We start from the raw sequence: 19,556 nt of genomic DNA, 5'->3' as shown, positions 1-19,556 counted from the left end.
GAGAAAGGGCAGCCAGAGGAGCTGGGAGCAGGTTTTGCTCCTCAGATCTGAGCCTGGGGGGGAACGCGGCCTGACTTCAGAGGGGCTGGGCGGGCAGATAAGGCACTCAGTGTGGCATTCGCGCTGCACGATGGCGCAGAAACACGACTCCCAGGCATCCAGCCGGGGCTTGCCTTCCTCCTCCCCGCTGCAGGACAGCGCCGAGGCTCCCCGGGGACAAAGGGCGAGCAGCGCGCCCCGAGCCACGCGTGGCGGCCCGGCCTCCTCACGGCGCCTCCTCACGGCGCCCTGCGAGGCCGGGGGAGCTGCGGGGCCGGGGGGGGCCGGGGCGGCCCCGCCGTGACTCAGCGGCGCGGAGCGGAGCCGGGGCCGGTATTTCCTGTTCGCCGCCGGGCCGGGGAGGGAAGGGAAGAGAAGAGAAGGGAAGAAGGGAAGGGAAGGGAAGGGAAGGGAAGGGAAGGGAAGGGAAGGGAAGGGAAGGGAAGGGAAGGGAAGGGGCGGCGGCTGCAGGTGGGGCTGCGCTTCGCACCCTCCCTCCCCCCCGTTCTCCGTCCCCTCCCCGTACGCAGGCCCGGCCCGGCCCGGCTCCTCCGCCCCACCTGGGGGCGAGGCCGGCACCTGCGGCGGGGTGGGAGCCGCGGAGCCCGCCCCGAGCCCCGGCAGGAAATCGCCCGGCGGGGCGGCAGCGCAGCGCAGCGGGACCCGCGCTCCTCGGCGGGGCACGGCACCGGCACCGGCACCGGGACGGGACGGGACGGGACGGGAGGAGGCGTGAGGCCAGGGGCTGCCCGCCCTCTGCCGCTGCACCGGGGCGACCTCCGCGAGCAGGCGAGTAGCCCCGGCGGGCAGGTGCGCGCTGCCGGGCCGCTGGGAGGGCGAGGAGCTGCGGGACAAAGGGGCCGGACCGCGGCTGCCGGCACCGTGCCCGCTGCCCGCCGCGGGGCGGCTCCCCCCGGCTCGCCCCCGGCTCGCCCCGGGGGGTTTGTTGGGCAGCAGGGGGGCTGCCTCGGGTTGGGTTTCGGAAAACTTTCTCGCTCGCCCTCGTGTCGGGTCCGGCCGTGCTCCAGCAGAGGCCACCCGAGGGCTGCTCGGGTCCGAGCCTTACCGGGGTGGGACCGGGGCAGATGGAGGCGAGTTGGCCTCTCTGCTGTGCAGCGAAATGCGTTTTTCGAGGCAGTTGTTCATGTTCAGTGCCGTGATTCAGCTGTGATTCAGAGGGGGAGGAAGACAAAATTAAAAAAAAAAAAAAAAAAAAAAAAGCAACAACCACGTATGCAGGGACCGATAAAGTTGCCACTCTTTTTGTTTTCCTGAAGTGTTGGTAGTCCAAGGCTTCGTGTGCGAGCTGTTCCAGCAACACCGCCTGTCAGGATCCACGGGATCAGGTATTAGGAAGCACAGGAAGCTTGTGTGTGAGCATTTATATCAGCCGAGGCGACATCAGGGCTCTGGAGAAGAGTTAGAGAGCTGCTGCGTGTGGTGCAAGCATGTGTGTGCCATTTAGAGACGGTTAGTATGATTGCACTTAGTGTAAACTAGTGCTTAGGAGGGCTTTCATCAGGCTTCTGAGAAAGCTTTCTGCATGTACTTGACTTTTAGGTAAGTTTACAGTTATAATTGCTAACGGACTGTTATATGCAAACACCTTGCTATGCCCTGCGCGTAGCGTTCAAGTAGCGGCAGGGACTCCTCTTCCCTTCTTCAGAGGTGGCCGCAGGGTATTGGAGAAGCTGCATCCAGATTCAGCTGCGTTCTGCATTGCCCCAAATTACAATGCCAACAACTGCTCCTGCACCCAGTGCCCCGGTGCAGGGCTTTTGTGAGACTGGGGACAAGTATTTGGAAGTAAGCAGGGGGGTTAGGGTGATCCCGATGCTTTTCATGAACTATAATCTCAGTAGAGCTCTTCAGAATGAAGTCTTCAGAATGAAGCATTGAAGTAATTAAGTTTCCGATACTTTTTGATTGCTTGACCTCCCCTCTCCCCCTTTTCCTGGTTCGGTGTCTTGTAAGGACAACCAGGAATTCTTTCTTAGTAGTTAAAGTAACATATAGGCATTGGCACATCTCACAAGCTGAGATGCACCTTTACAAAATCCAGATGCGTAAGAACATCTGGAAGTTCCTGATTTTTAGTAATCTTCAAGTGGGGAATGACAAAATATTCCAGGACTACTTCAAACCAGCATTCAGATTGGTACAAATTTTGGCAGTAGTAAGCGTTTGTATGTGCACGTGTATGTTAGGTTACCAATGTTGTCTGTCTCCAAAACTTCCTTGTACAGTAAAGGAAGCTCTTGTTTCAAGACTGTTCTCATTTAATTGCTGAAATAACAGCATTTACAGTCTCAAGGACAGTGTAGCTTTTATCAGGCTTTGGCTGTGTTGATTTCATGCTTTTGTAGCAGTCCTGGAACTAGTTGTTCCAACAAAGGGGAAAAGAAAGCACTGACATGGTATAGGAGGTACAGTTTGATGAAGTTAGAGATTTTCCGGTCTGGCTTATTTTCAAGCAGGTGTGAAAACACTCATTCCTGGGAAAAAAATAATAATTAATGTATTTAATCTGATAGCTGATCTTGGATAAGATCAGCAGCTTAAGGCCTGTGAATCATAATCCTGCGTTGCAGTGAGTTTCTGTGAATGGCTTCTTGAAAACGAGACAATCGATTTGTAAAACAAACAAACGTTTACAACAGTGAGACTATAGGGCATAATTTTTAAGTCTGTCTTCTACCGTGGATCTTGCCATAGTGGAGAACGCCTGGAAGTGGGGAGTTTCCCGTAAAGACAGCAGCAGCCGAGTGGGTGTTGCTGGTTTTGCAGGGCCACGCTGACGCAGTGCACCGGTGCATGTCGTCATTCACGGTTAAAGGTTTGGTTTCAGTCGCATGAGCACGTACTCTGAATTGTTTGTCAGTTCCCAGGGAAGTACTGAAGTTTATCATTTCTGCCCAGGCTTCTCTCCCTGATGCTTTTGCCGTAATAGAACTGTTCAACCACTGTCTGCTTTTTCAACTTTCTGAACCTACCCTCCTCCTCAGAGAGGACAGCATTGTATTAGGCTCTTGTTCCAGTTCCCTTCTCAGGTATGTCTGCTCTCTGTCCGCAGGTTCTCCATAGCTTCTTTTCCTCCTCTAATGGTTGGTATATTTCACCAGTACTGAGGATATCCTTACAGCTAGGTCACACTTTGGAAGTAAATTATTTTTTATTGGTGAATATGTAAATTGTCATTTATAACTTGCTGAAGACCACTACAGGTCACTTTACAACTTAACCTATTAATGTTAGGGTTGTTTTTTAGTGTGTGTTTGTTTGAGTTAGATTATTGCTTTTTGAAAGTGCATGATGTTAGGTAATAGTTTAGTTTTCTGTTTCAAATAAGAACATAGAGTGTGGCTTCTCCTTTCTGTCCAGCATTACATGACTCCTGCAGCTGCGAGCATACTTAAAATGTTTATGATCTTAAAAATCACAGAGCTGTGGAAGCTCAGGCCTGATATCTTGTGTGGCATCTACCCTGCTGTATATTCATGAGCTGCATGCTTTGTTTTTAGGAAACGTGAGCTATCCAAGGCTTCCTGAAATTAGGTCAGGTTGTCATTGTGTATCTGAGTGTTGGAACCTCAGAGATAACCACAGTTCCTGATCTGGAGCTGTGGAAAGAATGAAACTCATTAGCGCTGTATTTTCACATGTATAACATCATAAGACAAAAATGCTCTGTGATGCGATATTAGGGTCAGTAAGAGGCATGTGAGGAAAAATACAAAGTAAGCCTGTCTGAGAATCCCTTTCTGTTCAGATTCTTTTTTTCCTAGTGCCTGCTCTCCTTCCATACTGTTGTCTGCACCTCTTTTGGACTAGCAATCCAGAACTGCTTTTGAGAAATTTAATTTTATTTCTTCAAGGCATGCGTGTTATCTCTGGCATGGTCTGTATGCATGTGAAATTTCAGATTTCGGATGTCTGTTCAGGTTTGACTATGTTTCTTTTAAGCCAGGCATGAGATCAGATACTCTGATCAGATATTCTGTATTTTTCCTAAGACTGGCTCAGTAATACTCCTCCCAGAAGCTTTTTGCTGTCATTATGCTCTCATGCCAAACGAATTCTTTAACATCAGCCCCCCTTGTATTGATAAACTGAGCCTGAGCTCAGTTTATCTTGCTTGGCTTCATGTAAACCAAGGTTTTGTGTGTTTGTTCAACCTATTTGCTGTTTGTTTCGCTCTGCTAGTATTTTTTTTTTTTTTTTTTTTGAGAGAGAGATCATTAGAGAAAACTGATAAATCTCTCCCGTACGTCACTGACAGCACGGCTGTCTGTAGTCCAGCATGCTCTCTCTGTTCTAACATCTGATTCATCATCTAGCTCTGCTTAATAGCTGGCAGATTTGACTGCTGGTGTCTCTAGCCTCCTTAGCACAACTTTGTATAAGCTGATTCTGAGAATCTCCAGGAACATATGGGCTGTTCGGGCAAGGGATGCTCTCCAGGGAGGGGCCAAAAGCAGTTGCAGCCACTGAAGCTGTGTGAAAGAAGTTTCCAAGTCCTTCCCTTCTCTTTCCATGAAACTGTTTCCCCTATGACCCCCTTCCCAAAAAGAAATACGAAATCTGAACCTTAATGTTCCTTTGTTTCAACAGATTAGGCTTTACATATGCATTGACTTGTTTCCCTTGCTGTTTCGTAGCTGTATAGCCCAAACAAAACACTTGCTCTGGAAGTTTATTGTCTGTTGTTGTTATTCTTGTCACCCAATAATAAGTGTGTAGGAGAAGACCTCTGTTTCTTTGCTCTCTTCATGACAGAATTCTTTGGTCTGTAGGTGTTGGAGAGATGTTTTGTTGAGGGATGAGGAAAAAAAGAATTTTCTCTTTCCAAAGTAATTTTTGGCTTCAGTGGACAACTGTTGTCTCCTTTGGAGTTGGGTCTGAAGTGACTGAGGATATGATCATGCTTCTGTCATCAGTTTTACAAGAAATATGCACTACATCTAATTAAGAGAACATGACTTGTGTTCATCCATTGTGGATTAGCGTAAAAGGATGCCTTCGCTTTGATGTCTTAAGTGTTTTTTCAATGAAGAAAAGAGCTTTCACCTTTTTTCCCTGAAATGTCTTACTTTCCAAACCATCCACTGCAAAAATTTTAGACTCAGTTGTAACATGAATGAAAACACAATACAATGAAAATACTCTGAACTGCATTTGCAAAAGTCCTCTGTAGAAGTTCACCAGGGTGGAAATCACTGCCCCAGCACACTTATTTTTTCTGCTGCAGCGAAGGAAGCACAGAAAAAGAGTAGGAGACTTCGAAAAAGGCATAGGAAAAGCTTAACGTTTGCATGCATCCCTGTTCCCTATAGCAGCTTTGTAAGACAGTGACGGGTTCCAAGCCTTGATATAGTGCCACAGTACACTCTGGCACTATATATCACTATATTAATTTGCTGGAAGTGCATGTTACTGGATTCTCTTTATTTTATAAACTGATTACTAAGTAATTAATGTGGAATCCATGGGGAGAAAGTTGGCAGAGTACAAATACATTGAGTAAGCAAATCATCTTTTTAGCTGAACTCTGAGGCAGTTTGCAGTTATCTGTGTGGATATGGCTGAGGACCATGAGTTCTTGAAGTTGACACATACTTTAACATCTAAATTCTTAGATTAAGTTTGTTCACTTGTACGTTCCCAGTTAGGAAGAATGTGCTATGTTCTTTCAATAAAACTTGTTTTTTCCTGAAAAAAAATACAAAACCAGAAGAAGGGGAGTGGATGATAACTCCTCAACAGGAAACAATGGATGAAGGTATATTTTAAAGCTTTTGTTTTCTCTGCAAATGTAGTCCTTCAATAACAATGGGTGTACTAGTAGCTTTTAATTTCTATTTTCAAACAAAGTTGAAGGAAGTTGATAAATGGTGAGTCAGTCTTTACTCCCTCTAGATATCTGAAGATTTCATGATACTTTACTTGGAAGAAGCTTGTGCTTCTTGTACGAGTTTGGTTGTGAGGTTTGCATAAGGCTAACCATGAGGCCTAGTCAGATTTAGTTCCCCAGGGAGTCAAAGAATGGTCCAAAGGTGCACTGGATGGTTTCTAAACTTTGCTTATTGCTCTGGCTTTAAAAAATGCTTCCAGGAAGTTCTTATAAGGGAGATCTGTTCCTTAGATTTATAAGGGGGAAAAAAAAAATAAAAAGGGTCAAAAAAGTTCTGAGGAGGACAGAAAGAAGCAGCAGCACTTCAGAGGAGAAATTGCTGTAATACTGATGTTGATGACAAAACTGACTTTGAAGGAAGGTTGAATTTTATCAAACTGTTTTTGTGTTCTAGTAAAAATTGGATATTGGCATAGATTGCTGCAGTTAGAAGGTTCTTGAAAAGATGGAATTGCTGCCTCCTTGTCTTTTCCTTTCCTAGTCAATACTGCTTTCACAATAGATCTGACAAAGCTGTCAAAAGCCAGGATGCATGCAAGCTTAATGATATTAACTGTCCTTAGAGACTTCCAGTAGTACTTCACTTTCTTAAGCTTCTTAATACTTTCTATACAGACTTTTGAAGTTGTAGTTAAGTGCTTTTTTGGGACTTGCAAAAGTAATTGTTTTCTTAATTTCATTTCTGTGTGCTTAATATGTTAATTACTTTGCTTAATACATCACAAGTTTTCAGACTCCATACAAGTCAGCATGCAAGTAGGTAGGTGGAAACTGAATGTTACCTTCTCTCAGTCATTTGTGGTTGTACTCCCTGAATCTAAAAAAGGCTTAATTTTGTTTTGCTCTTCTGAGATCAGTCTCACAGATAGCCTATTAGCATTCATTTGAGAGCATAGAATTATAGAATGGCTTGGGTTGGAAGGGACCTTAAAGATTGTCTAACTCCAACCCCCCCGTCATAGACAGGGATGCCACCCAGTAAATCAGGCTGGCCAGGGCCCCATCCAGCCTGGCCTTGAATACCTCCAGGGGTGGGGCATCCACAGCTTCTCTGGGTGTCAGCCTCTTATTGAAGGCTGACAGGACTAAAGGGATTGGGCTCAAGTTGTGCCGGGGGAGGGTTAGGTTGGAAATTAGGAGAAACTTCTTCTCAAAAGGAGTAGTTAGGCATTGGAACAAGTTGCCTAGGGACATGGCGGTGTTACCATCCCTGGGGGTGTTTAAGGAGAAGTTGGACATGGTGCTTAGGGACGTGGCTTAGTGGATGATACTGGTGGTAGGGGGATGGTTGGACCAGATGAACATGAAGGCCTTTTCCAGCCGTAGTGGTTCTGATTCTCTGGGCAACCTGTGCCAGTGCCTCATTATCCTTACAGTGAGGAATTTCCTTCTCTAATCTAAATCTATCCTCTTTCAGTTTAAGACCATTTCCCTTTGTCATATCATTATCTGAGTGAAGAGTTCCTCTACATCCTTTTCTTTTAAGACCCCTTTAAGTACTGAAAGGCCTCAGTGAGGTCTCCTTAAAGCCAGGCTGAACATGGCTCCCTTCTCCAGGCTGAACATCCCCAGCTCTCTCAGCCTTTCTTCATAGGAGAGGTGCTCCAGCCCTCTGATCAACTTCATGGCCCTCCTCTGGACCTGCTCTAAGAGCCCCACATCCTTCTTGTGCTGGGACCCCAGACCAGGACGCAGCACTCCAGGTGGGGCCTCACAAGGGCAGAGCAGAGGGGGACAATCACCTCCCTCCACCTGCTGCCCATCCATCTGCTGATGCAGCCCAGGACTTCTGCGCTGCAAGCACGCACTGCTGGCTCATGTCAAGCTTTTTGTCCATGAGAACCCCACGCCCCTCTCTGCCGGGCTGCTCTCAGTGAGTTCTTCTCCCAGTCTGTGCTCATGTCTGGGATTGCTCCGACCCAGGGGCAGCACCTTGCTCTTGGACTTGTTGAACCTCATGTAGTTCACATCGGCCCACTTTCCCAGCCTGTCCAGGTCCCTTTGGATGGCATCCCCTCCTTATGTTGTGTCGACTGCTCCGCTCAGTTTGGTATCAGCTGCAAACTTGCTGAGGGTGCACTCAATCATTTCTGTCACTGATAAAGATATTAAAGAGCTCTGGTCCCAAGACAGACCCTTGAAGGAATAACAGAATAGAGAATAACTTAATGTACAGAGGGAGTTGTTGTAGCTGAAGGCTTTAGAAGAAATACTTCCTGTCACTTCTGTTCTTTTAACATTTCTGTATAACAGTTATGTACCTTTGTAGTAATATAGTTAATACATTAAAATTATATACAAAACATATTTACTCTCTTACTGTCTGAATAACATCAAAATAGTTCCTTAGCTCATCTTCTTGCAATCCACAAATTCTCCTTAATACTGTCATTTGATGGTACTGCAGCACTTCCAAAACATCACTGTTATTGCAACTTCTACATCCACATCTGCCTTTGTAGTTAGTACCTGAGGCTACCTTCCTCGTGGCTAAACAGTTTTGATGTAGAAAGTGGAGACAGGCATTGTGTGAGACGCATCTGAACGACTAGTAGGTATTGTAACGGAGTCTTTAGCTTTCTTAATTCTGCAACAAGTCAAGGAAGGGAAAGTTTATCCATGCCTTTTCTGACTGTATATCACCTCCAGCATGTTGTGGTGATGAGGAGAAAGTTTGAAGAAAAATCTGTTTTTGTCTTCCCATGTCTAAAAAAAGTCCCAAGTTCTCTGCGCAGATCTCTCTCATTCCCTGGATTGATTTGACAGAGAAGTTACCTAGGGCTCCATTAGTACTTGGAAGATTATAGGCAGCAGAGATTTAGCAAAGGATTAGTCAATTGAAGAGTGTGCATTATCCGGCCAGGCTTAGAACCGTGATTGTCTCTTCAATCATTTTCATTAGTGTCTTATTCAAAGATCGAATTATGTAACAATGACGTTTCAGGGGAATCTGGTGGGAGTTTTTCTTTGGTTTTTCTCTCCTGCTAACTCTCCAAGCTGGGGCAAGGGGGGGAAAAGCATTATTTACATGCTTGAAACTCGCAGCGTGTTTTGAAAAACAGCAGTTCAGATAAGTGAAGAGGCATGACTTCAGTTGCAGAAACTGCATTTGGATGATAACTTAGCGTGGTGAAACTCCTGAGAGAGGCAGGATGCGGTACAAGAAATATATAACTATTTTAGAAGCAGCAATAGGAATTACTCCCCTTAACAAGAGGGAGCTGCTTCCTGAGGGTAGACATGCAAACCTGTGGCAGCATCCAGGGTAAGTGTTAAAATACTATCAGGGAATAATAATGGGAAAATCTGTGCTTGCCTTGCAGTTATGAAAACTTTTAATCAGAAAAGAGGTGTATCGTTCATTGAACAGGTAATCTATTTTTTTGTAGCTTCCAAGCAATCTGTCATCTGCAGTTGTAGTTAAACTTTGTGGTTTTGCTTGAGATTTCTGTGTACCTTTTGTCCTTGGCTGGCAGAATAATCAGGAGAAGACGTTATTCCTAAATCAGGAATTTGCTTGAGAACAGAAAAGATAAACAGCTGTATACTCATCAGAAAGAAATCAAAATAGTTGTTTCATGTTTGCTGGGCACTGCTAAGCCCACTGTGTGGATGTCCGTCTGCTTAAAAAAAGAAGTATTTTACCTATGGGAGAACTAACAGCTTGTAAAAGTGGGGAAGAACATTTCTCTGCATGTGTGCAACTTCCCTTCTCTTCTAGGAAACAAGAGTTGCTCATACTTAAGAATTCAGTTTTCTGAGAGGGAAGCGTTAATTATTAAAAATATATCAGTTAAGGGCATTAAATGTTCCAACTCTGAAATACAGACCATTCTGGTTTTTTTAAAACAGTACAAAATGCTTTCTTGTACAACACAACTTGATTATTAGACTTATCTTGTTCATCACTGTTTCCCTCAAAACCTCAGCATGAAAAGGGGGTTGATTATATCTCTCTCCTACCTGTCCCTGTATAAGTAGCACTGATGGATGGGCATCATCCCTGCCCTTCTAGTCTCGTATTTTTGTTTTGCATTAGAAGACTGTTTCCTTGTTTCAGGCATAGTGCAGGCATAGGCTCTTGTTCAAGACCAATTATTAGATAAGTTTCTACCGTTTTGGGATAGTTCTGTGTAAGCAGGACTTCAAAGATAAGTTTGAAGTAAAAATGTGATTATTTGTCTGTAACTGAACTCAGATTTCTCCTGTAATTTTTCCAAAAGAGTACTTCCTCTAACAGTGATAGCAGCAGTAAAAGCAAATCAAGCACAGAGCACAATATGACTTTTCAGTTGTATCTCCAAACCCACAAAAAAGTAGTCCAGAAAATACACTGGTGCCAACAGTTTCCAGGCTCTTAGCAACACAAGAATTCTGCAAGTTTGTCCTAGGGTTTTGGTATTGTATTAATGAGTAGTTGAGCTTTTATTTTTTTCTTCTTTTTTAAAATCTGCCTGGTAAGAGGGGTTCTTAGTACAGTGTATTTGGACACAGACAGCGGAGCGTCCTAGTCTGTGACTTCCTTTGATTGTTTCATGTAAGTTATCTGCATGCCAATCTCTTAGAATTTTTTGGCCTCTCTTTACATGTTGACAAAAGGTTTACATGATTGCTCTCAATACTGTGAGGAATTGTGTTGGAAGGTAGCGGTACATTCTTGCAAAATTCCTCTTTGTTTTCAAGTGGGCTTGTTTGGCCGGAGTCGCAGCCTGAAACAAGCTGTCCAAAAATGAAACTAGCTAACTTTAGCACCCATTATTTTTTGTTTTGTAACTCAAATATGGGGTTGCTTCTCTTTCATCTGCTTCTGAGCATCAGTATCGAAGTGCAAAAGACACTAGCCTGTTAATCTTTGTTTTTCTTCCCAGCGTCCTTAATCAGGCATCTCCTCCTTTCACAGAGAGGTTTAGTTGATACAATTGTTATATATGCCTGGAATTCCAAGCTGTTTAAGATGTATCTGGATTACATTTGGATTTGCTATTCCAACTGTTTCACAAAAGCAGAAAAGCTGTTGTCATTGGACTGTAATCGGGATCCCTTTTATGTTTTCATTAAATCTTTCAGGGAACTAAAGGCTGATGACAAATTATTGCTGCAAAGTGAACTAAGTTCAAGAAAAAAAACACTGATCGTTTTGTAGCTTCAGACTGCTTGTTCTATGCAACTGGAATAAGGAAATTAATAATTCACTTTAACATCTGCTTCTCATTCAGCTTCTAGAGGTACTCTCAAGTTCATATAAAAATCAAAATAAGCATTTTAAAAGTATATGTATGTTTCTAATAATAATATATAATTACATAAGTGCATATATTAATTAACATCATGAGACAGTTTCCAAAAGCTAATACTAAATGTAGGGCGTAGAGATCCTCGTCTGACTCCTTACTGCACAAATTCAGGTGCATTCTTAACTTAATTTTTCGTTCACTGCTCTAAACTATTCCTAAAATAAAAATTAGCATTAGAATGTGACGCCAGCTCCAGTGCTATCACTTGAAAGTTGTGAAAAGGAAATACATTATTTTGCTAAGGTATTCATTTACATTTCCGTGTCAAAGGCATTATAAAGTATCTTTTCCTATTTCCATTTTTTTTTGCTTGGAATGGCAATATGATTTCTGTGGCAGATGGATTTTTATAAAGCTTTGGTATCTTCACAGAGAGATGCAAATTATAACATTAATAGTAGTATAGTTTTAGCTTCCTTGTGTAACTTTTCTACTGCTTTCAAAAGACTTTATTTATTCTGCATACAGCCTGGAGTGATGAAGACTGAAACAATGAAGCTGGTGTTTGTTCATAATGTGTAGCTCTGGTTGCTTTTTGGTGATAATAGAAATTAATGTTAAGCATTCTTTTTTTTCTGTGACTTCAGAAATCCTACCTTGATTTAAAAGAGTAGCATATTACTTTGAGAAAGTTGCTTTTGTGCTGGAGGAGTCAGCAGAGATGGAAAATGACATTTTAGCTGGACAATGTGACATCTGGCAAGTGTTTGCATTTGTGAGGTTTTAAAGAAGTTAATGAGACCAAATGTAGCATTTAAAAATGTTAGATGCTTGAAGTGTGCTTTTTTGAATCTGGGACCTCATTATGGTTGTACTCAGGGAAAAGTGGGTGCTGCACAGAAGACACTTCAATAAAACATGGTGTAGACTGTAGTTCTGCAAAATTCCTTCATTATTTTTCTTATGGCTTTCCTTCTATACAGAAGTAGCTATGGATTATTAATCTAAAAAAAAAAAAAGAATATCACTTTTTTTTTTTAAATATAATATGCTTCTAAGGAACTCTGGCTATATTTTGAAGGTGGGACACTTTGGAAGGATGCTCTTTGAGAAGAATTAAGACAATCAAGATGTGCTGGGAAGAAGAAATTTTTAACCACTGGCTTCTGTTTCTATTCCTGTCAAAAGTCTGCCCTTCACTGTAGTTAAACCACTCACTTTTCAGTTCTCCTACACAGGATAATGAAGGGCTGTGAGGAGGGGTGGGGAGAGGTGGAGCCCTCTGACAGGAATGCTGAGTGGAAGCTGACACACAGCTTGCGCAGCAGAGGGGTAACGGAGGCCTGTTAAGCAGCCCTGAGAGGGGAAGGGGTAGACAATGAGATTGTAATTGGCAAGTGGAGCTGTAAAATTACCAGCTGAAATAACTTGAGCATATGCATCGGTTTTTAGCTAGGTTATACTTGGAGTGCTGTTATTAGCTTAGCTCTGTACAATCTTGTGTGAACAAAGCTATCGGGCTAAAGAATAAATCAAAACAAAAGGCCCAAATGCCGTAAGGAGAAGACAAGTGCAACATGGAAAATAAGCATGCTTCCTGTCTGTACCTTATTTAGCTTGCAAGAATGCATTTTTTTCCTTGTATGCAGGCCTGTGTGGGCGCCTGATGGGGAACAGTGCTAGATTTGAACTGCATAGTGTTGCTGCAAGTGTAAAATGGATGGACATCTCCTTTTTTCGAGCACTGCTTCAACCTGACTGCCAGGGAAGTGCAAGTATGCCAGACTAACTGGGAAAATGTATCGTCTTTATCTCAAGGACTTTAGCATCACAGGCTTTCAGTCTGTTCTTTTGTGATTACACAAAACTAAAATGAGGCTTTGTTTTTCAGGGAGCACAGTGCGGCTTTGCCGTCTCCGTGCGAGTGGGACTGGGAGCAGAACTGCACCTCGCGCCCGGAGCATCTCGCAGCAAGTAGACCAAGACTCTCAAACAGCAACATTCCTCACAAGGTAGTGGTCAAGTTACATCCGTTAGAACCAGTCATTACTTTGAAATGATGGATTCTTGTCATTCTGTCTGTCACGTTCATTCTTTAAGCTATGCTTTTAGAAGGTTTTATGAAGCAGTACTCAGTAGAGTAAGTAATATATTGAAATCAGAACTAGTTCTTCTGGATTTCCGTAGCAACTTAGAACAAGCACACGCACACTTACTGAAAGCTTGATGATGTACCACAGGCCTCCAGAAGAGGAGAGACTTCTGCAATGAACTCAGTATTGTGCTAAAGTTATGCAAATACTAATGCACAGGCCTGGACTAGTTCATCTCTTAGCTAAACGTTGGTAAAGAATGGATTTAATCTATGGTGGTGTCTTCAGCAAATATAAATATTTAGCGTGGGTTTGGGAATAAATAAATTACTTTAAGCACAGAGGGTAATATTAATGGGAATTGCTTAGTGACTCAGTAGAGTCCTGGGAAACAGAATAGCCACACACAAAGAGAGTTGTTTTGCTGCATATTTTCTTACAGTACATCATTAAGGTAAATATAATCCTTTTGGCATCTTAACCTTACACTAGAAACATTTTCTCAAGTGTTTCCAGAGAGAATATAAAATGCGTACTTAGTTTTTATGTGTCAGTCAAGCACGCTTGGCTTGTTTTTGTAAGTCATTAACAGATGACAATTTTAAGAGAGCAAACGATATTTATGTTGGTTTTACAAAGCTAAAATTGACTTATCTTTCATTCTTGAGAGATGAGTAGCTATTGCTCCTTTAGTTACTTACTTGGAAATGTGGGTATTGATTGGTCTTCCTAATTTGTGATACACTTAAACTAACAGATGAGTGGCTTTGGTTAATGTTCTGGGAGTAAAGGGAGAGGATGCTGGTTAATAAGACTCTAAAGACGTGATAGAAAGACCAAACAAAAAAAGGAAAAAAAAAAAAAAGGCATAAGATGTTGGCATTATATAAAATAACAAACAAGCAAGCCCTGTTTCAACAGGGAGCTGTGTGGGGGAAAACATGATGTGAAAATGTCACTGATGCATGGATAGGCAGCAATGTTCTAGCTGGGTTCTCTAGCAGACTCTTTAGCACTGTTTCCTTGAAATGAAAAGCTTTCAAGTTGAATGGTACACTAGCCTTACAGCAGGGAATTTGATACACGTAAGCCCAACTCTGAGCAGAATTCCAGAACCATTTATCCCCTATAAAAAGATACTTCAGAGGTTGCATCCAGCTACCCAGCTTGTGAGCTTCCAGGAGTTACAGAATGGGCAAGCGAATGACTGGCTGTGTCCATCTGCTTTCTAACTGGTGGTTCTTCTCTCTCTTCTTCCCTGGACTCTCAATCTAGGGGGACTGATTTCAAGCTAATTCTAGTCTTTCCTGAAAAGCAGCACCCAGAAAGTGGTCACAATACCTCAGTCTGTGTGCGACCTTGCTATTACTAAATAGGGCTGCAGAACTGCTTCGTTTCTTAACAAGCTCTTCAGCAGGAGGCTTGCCAGTATAAATAGGATAGGGAGAGGCAGAGCTTTGAAGCAGAGCTTTAGTTTAGTGCTCTAAAGAACAATCTTGGCTGAAGAGCTGCTGTCTGGAGCTTTGTTTTTTAAATTAACCTCTGTATCAGGAAAAAAAATGGACAAGAATGTTTAGAGTGTGTTATGTCTTGTGCATTCTGATTATTTTTTTTCTTGTTCTTAATAAACGTAATGAGCTGCATGAGAAATGGATCTTTTCTTTACGGTGCTGTCTTAACTTGTGCCATAAGAATTGATTGCCATGGTAAAGTTTTTGATGTTGTAAGGGCTTGACTTCTAGTGAGGGAAGGCAGATAAATTACTAAAAGCAGAAGATTGTTTCACAGCTTTGCAAGGAGCAGTCAAGGAAAATGGAGGATAGAGGAAGGAAATGAGATGTAAGGAAAATGAATGTTCAAGAAGAATCTGGTCATGTGGTGTTTTCTGTGTAAAATGAGCAAGTTGAGGGCAAGGAAGAGAGATCCTTTTGAGGGTGGATATGCACTTTTGTATGATGTTTGAAGAGAAACACAGTGCATGTTTATGTGGTTTGACTTTGTTTAAACTACTTTGTTGTTTTGTTTTTCAGAATAACAGCACTAGCTTCTTAAATTTATAGAGGTCAAAGCGCGTATACCAAAAGAAGTTGTTTTAATTTTGCTTACTCTGCTGGTAAACTTATTATAAAGGATGAGAAGGAAGGTTTGAGATAGTCAGTGCTAAATCCCTGCATCACTCTCTAGCATTATGTCACAGTATTTCATTTGCTTACCAGTATACTTCTCAACACACTGCTGTACAGTTTAAAACACTGCAAAGACAAAAATGTACTTAGCATAAACATGTTTAGGATAAATAGAGGGTATATTTCTTTATTCTCTCTGCTATCGTTTTTGTTAGTGCCTCTTACCAAATGCCTTTGTTGTTTTGATTTTATTTGTCCTGTGAAAGGTCCTATGCATCTATATACAAATTCACACTTTTTTTTTCAAAGATATAGCCACACAAAAGTAGCAGTGTCTTTTTACTATTTTTTTGCAAAATAAACCTCTGGAATCTTTGTGTGAGATCTAATAGATTTGATGACCAAGATTTCAAAACCATTGAGAAAAAATACTATATGTTATAGAAACTAACAGTTAGAAATGCTGTAGTGCTGTTCCTAGTCCTAGTTGTTGATCATGCAACAGATTTGTCACAGTACTTTTTTCCCATTTTTGTGAACTTGAACTTCATTAGCTTAGAATGATGCTGCATCTTACTCTAAGTCTTCACCAACGTCTTTTAAACTTTGTTGACTTGAAATTTCTAGGTTGCAAAATATCTAAATCTGTATGTCTAGGTTGCAAAAAATAAAATCCCCCATGAAGGTCAAAAGAGGTGGCTTAGTGAGCTGTGAATAATTTTGTACTGGTTATTACCTCAGAAGAATTACATGTGGTGCATGGGATACAGTTTTAAGTTGGTCCATGTTTCTTACAAGAACACCTATGCTTTCTAAAATAAGAGCCTCAGAGTTACTGCTTTGGAACATGGAAAGTACATATATTTCTGCATCCTTGCAGTAGACCAGTGATGGCCAATGGTCCTGACTCTACAAGCTGCATACCTTGTAGCTCCAACCTCTCCTGTTTGAGCTTTTGCTCATTTTCTCCTGTCCTCCACCCACGTGCAATGTTAAGAGCCCGGCTGCATCTGCTTGCACCCCTCTTGTGGGTGCCAATGGGCTGCTGCTCGCTGCCCCTGCAGCCGTCCTTTCTCCAGGCTGAACAAGCCCAGCTCTCACAGCCTCCAGCTGCGGGGTCAGTTCTCCAGCCCCACCATCTTGGTGGCACACCACTGGATTCACTCCTACACACAGTAACAAGTGCCAGGGCAGCATTTCTTCCAGCATTCCTGTCCCTTCAAGTCAGATTAAGATTACTGTGCCATTTGTGTGGTTTAACTGCAGTGTAGAGCTGTGTATTTGAACCATATGTATGTCCTGAGCAGGTAGAGAGTCAGAGGTCACCTACCTACACATCCTCTAATCCTGAAGGTTGAACCTGTTAGGGCCTAGCATGCTATATAAAGAAGTGGGCATAATTGGATTTATGAATCATTTAAGTAGGACTGGGCTGACTGATTTGTGTGATTTTGCAGACGGATGACAAAAAGCAGTCTAAAGAGATTGGAAGGGGGAAAGGCTGTTTGGCAACACAGTATTTTTAGAAACTTCTGCAGTGCCTTTCATCAAAAGATCATGAACACTTGCTTAAAAACAAAAGCAAAATTGATGACTGTGTTCAGACAGTTCAATAGCTGGACTAGGAACATACATTCCCGGTGTCTCCTACTGAAAACAGTTCCCACTTCTTTCAGGTTGCTTGTTTGACATGCTGTCTAGCACTATTAAGTGTTGAACTCCACTTACAAACAAATAACTAAATATGTGTGATTGTCAGAGGGGCCGCTTAAAAGGCTTGATTAGGGGTGTGGAGAGGATGGGAAGGAAGGAGAGACCACCTATATCACAACACCCTAACCACTCATAGTTGCTGCAGGCAAATTGCTGAACAGCCTTGCTTTGTAGGCAGGAGTAACTGGGAGGCTGCTGCTGGTTTTAAATTTGCATCCTGTCGTGTAATGGTAAATGGGTGTTCCCTCTGCTGATGGTAGAAGCAGCACAACCACTACATTCACAGTAAAATTATATAATTTATGGAATACATCCTAGGTTTTACACGATGCAAGCTGCAGAAGCAATGTCTTTAAATTAGCGCTACACAGACTGTGGATTGAATCTGATCCTAGGCAAACAATGTCTGCCTTGATTACTTAAGCTGAAAGTCTCAGTAGGAAAATGTGGTCATTAAAAGTTATTTCCATGCTTCTCATACAACTAATAATGATTAGTCATTCCATGGAAGTTCATAGTAAACTCTGAACAACTGTGTAACATTTCATGAAACCCCTGGAATGTAATACTGCTTTTACAGTCGTTGCACATGCAGAATAGCTGGTCCTAAACACTGCTGAGGACAGCTGCACATTGTTAGCCCGATTCATGTAATCTTGACGTGGTATTGGTAACCAGCCATTACTTTCCATGAAACAGCATCCTTTCTAGGACTGACTTCAGTTGCACCTCGACGTTCTCCTTGAAATAGAAGGAGTGAAAGCTGAATGCAGCCCTGCTTCCAGACACTCACTCTTGAGCATGCAGAGACCTGCATAGACAGAACAGACTGTCCTGCTGGGTCTCTGGCTCCTCTTCTGCTTGTGCTGCTGTCCCAAGCTAATTTTGGCTAGATTGCGCATATTCTGTGTAGTCACTCATGATTGATGGGACAGGGTCGTGTAGACATCAGTACAAATAGTCTGGAATAGAAGGTGCATCTAATTATACACTTAAAACACAGCTCAAACAAGCACATCTTTAAGGTTTTTTTCTTCCCTATAGCTTACAAGGGAAGAGAGTGCGGCTGCTGTCCTCCAGTGGAATAGCTGTTAGGTAAATTGGGTGCCCCGAGCACCTGGTCTCTTTCCTGCTGTAGGAGTTCTGTAACTTGTGCCAGAGGAGTTGTCTCTGTAGCTCTTGTCACTGGTTAAACTGCTGTACTGTATCCCTCCATTTCTGGTTTCAGTGGCATCATCCTTCCTTCCTAAGGCCCAACTACATGCCCACTTCGGGAGGATAGCTCCATCCAAAGAAGAAAGCACCCAGGAAGGCCTTAAAGTCTTTTCTCTGTGGACTAATTGTAGGATTAATAGCTTTTAAATTGTGATTGCACTGATTGTCACATCAGTATGGGCATCTGGGCACTTGGCCAAGCTCTAGTGTGAGCCTGAGCATTAAGAGTCACTGTTCACTTTTTCAGGCTGTTACAGGACAATTTATCTGCCTATTGTGGTAGGGTGGCTGCTTTGTTTGAGAAAAGAAATAAAAAGGCAGAAAAAATTATATGTCCACTGTACTCTTATGGACAAATGTAAGAGATATTCTTATAAGCCCGAATGAATTGTTTTCCATCTGTTGTTGCAGGAAATTGAATGGAGACAAACTGATAGGCCCTTCCCAGGTGATGATTTGTGGTAAGGGATTAAAAACAAGTCTGTTTTGCCTGCATAACTGTGGTCGGTTCCTGCATTTGTGTTGCACTTACCTCAGGCTAGCTAAGTGTGTTAACTATGGTGGCAGCCTTGCAGCTCAGGGAAGTAAAGTCTGATAACCTCACTGTTAGTGTTAACACCATGTGGCTTTGATAGTCATAAAACATGATAAAAGGAGGCTTTAGGCCAAGCCATGGCTTTTGCATGTAATGAGAAGTAATCCTCCTTGGTCTTGTAATGGGACAGGCTTACATTGCTCTGCCTGCACTCCAAGGGGGCTGTGCCAAGAGGGGGAGCTGGCAGAACTGGCTCTTCATCCCCTGCCAGAGCCTGTGTGGAGAGAGGCAGTTGCAGGAGGCTGGTGCCCTACTTTTTGCTGCCGTGAACTTGATATGTGTGTGTTAAGAGAATGCATTAGTGATCTAGTGGCTACTCCTTTCCCTGTCTCACTTTGTGCCTGTCAACTGCTTTCATTGGAAAAAAAACACATTACCATTAGGCTAAAAATATACTTGCTTTTAAAATTGTCTACTTATTTGCAGCAAAATCCTACTGTATTCTATCAAAGCAAAAACTAGCCCGTATAATTGTCATCATGTCCAGTCATTTCAGGGAGGTGTGTACTGGGTAGTGGCTTTCGCTGCTGAAGCAGTGGCATAATGTCCTATGCTGATACTGCCAGCCTGTGCTAGCTTTTTAGAAAGCTGTCTTCAATTTCAGAGATGGGCAAAAGTGCCTTGCCCTGC

The 19,556-nt window shown here is 42.7% G+C and overlaps 1 protein-coding gene across 7 annotated transcripts in view; it reads left to right on the top strand.

The window, feature by feature from the left end:
* Positions 1 to 546: 546 nt before the first annotated feature.
* The window catches only part of TJP2 (tight junction protein 2), a 65,737-nt gene continuing 46,727 nt past the window's right edge, over positions 547 to 19,556 (top strand). Inside the window, exons 1-2 of one of the 7 annotated variants that reach the window (XM_082783789.1) lie at positions 547 to 828; positions 13,076 to 13,196. The gene's annotated coding sequence lies outside the window, so the exon portion shown is untranslated. Of the gene's footprint in view, positions 850 to 880; positions 1,386 to 2,958; positions 3,090 to 12,940; positions 12,960 to 13,075; positions 13,200 to 18,768; positions 18,793 to 19,556 lie in introns of those variants that run through there. The other 6 variants (XM_082783790.1, XM_082783795.1, XM_082783792.1 and 3 more) reach the window with 6 other exon arrangements.

The sequence above is a fragment of the Aythya marila genome (genome assembly GCF_965140915.1).
Source record: "Aythya marila genome assembly, chromosome: Z".
In the NCBI taxonomy this organism is placed as follows: domain Eukaryota; kingdom Metazoa; phylum Chordata; class Aves; order Anseriformes; family Anatidae; genus Aythya; species Aythya marila.
This window is presented reverse-complemented; position numbering and strand designations above follow the sequence as displayed.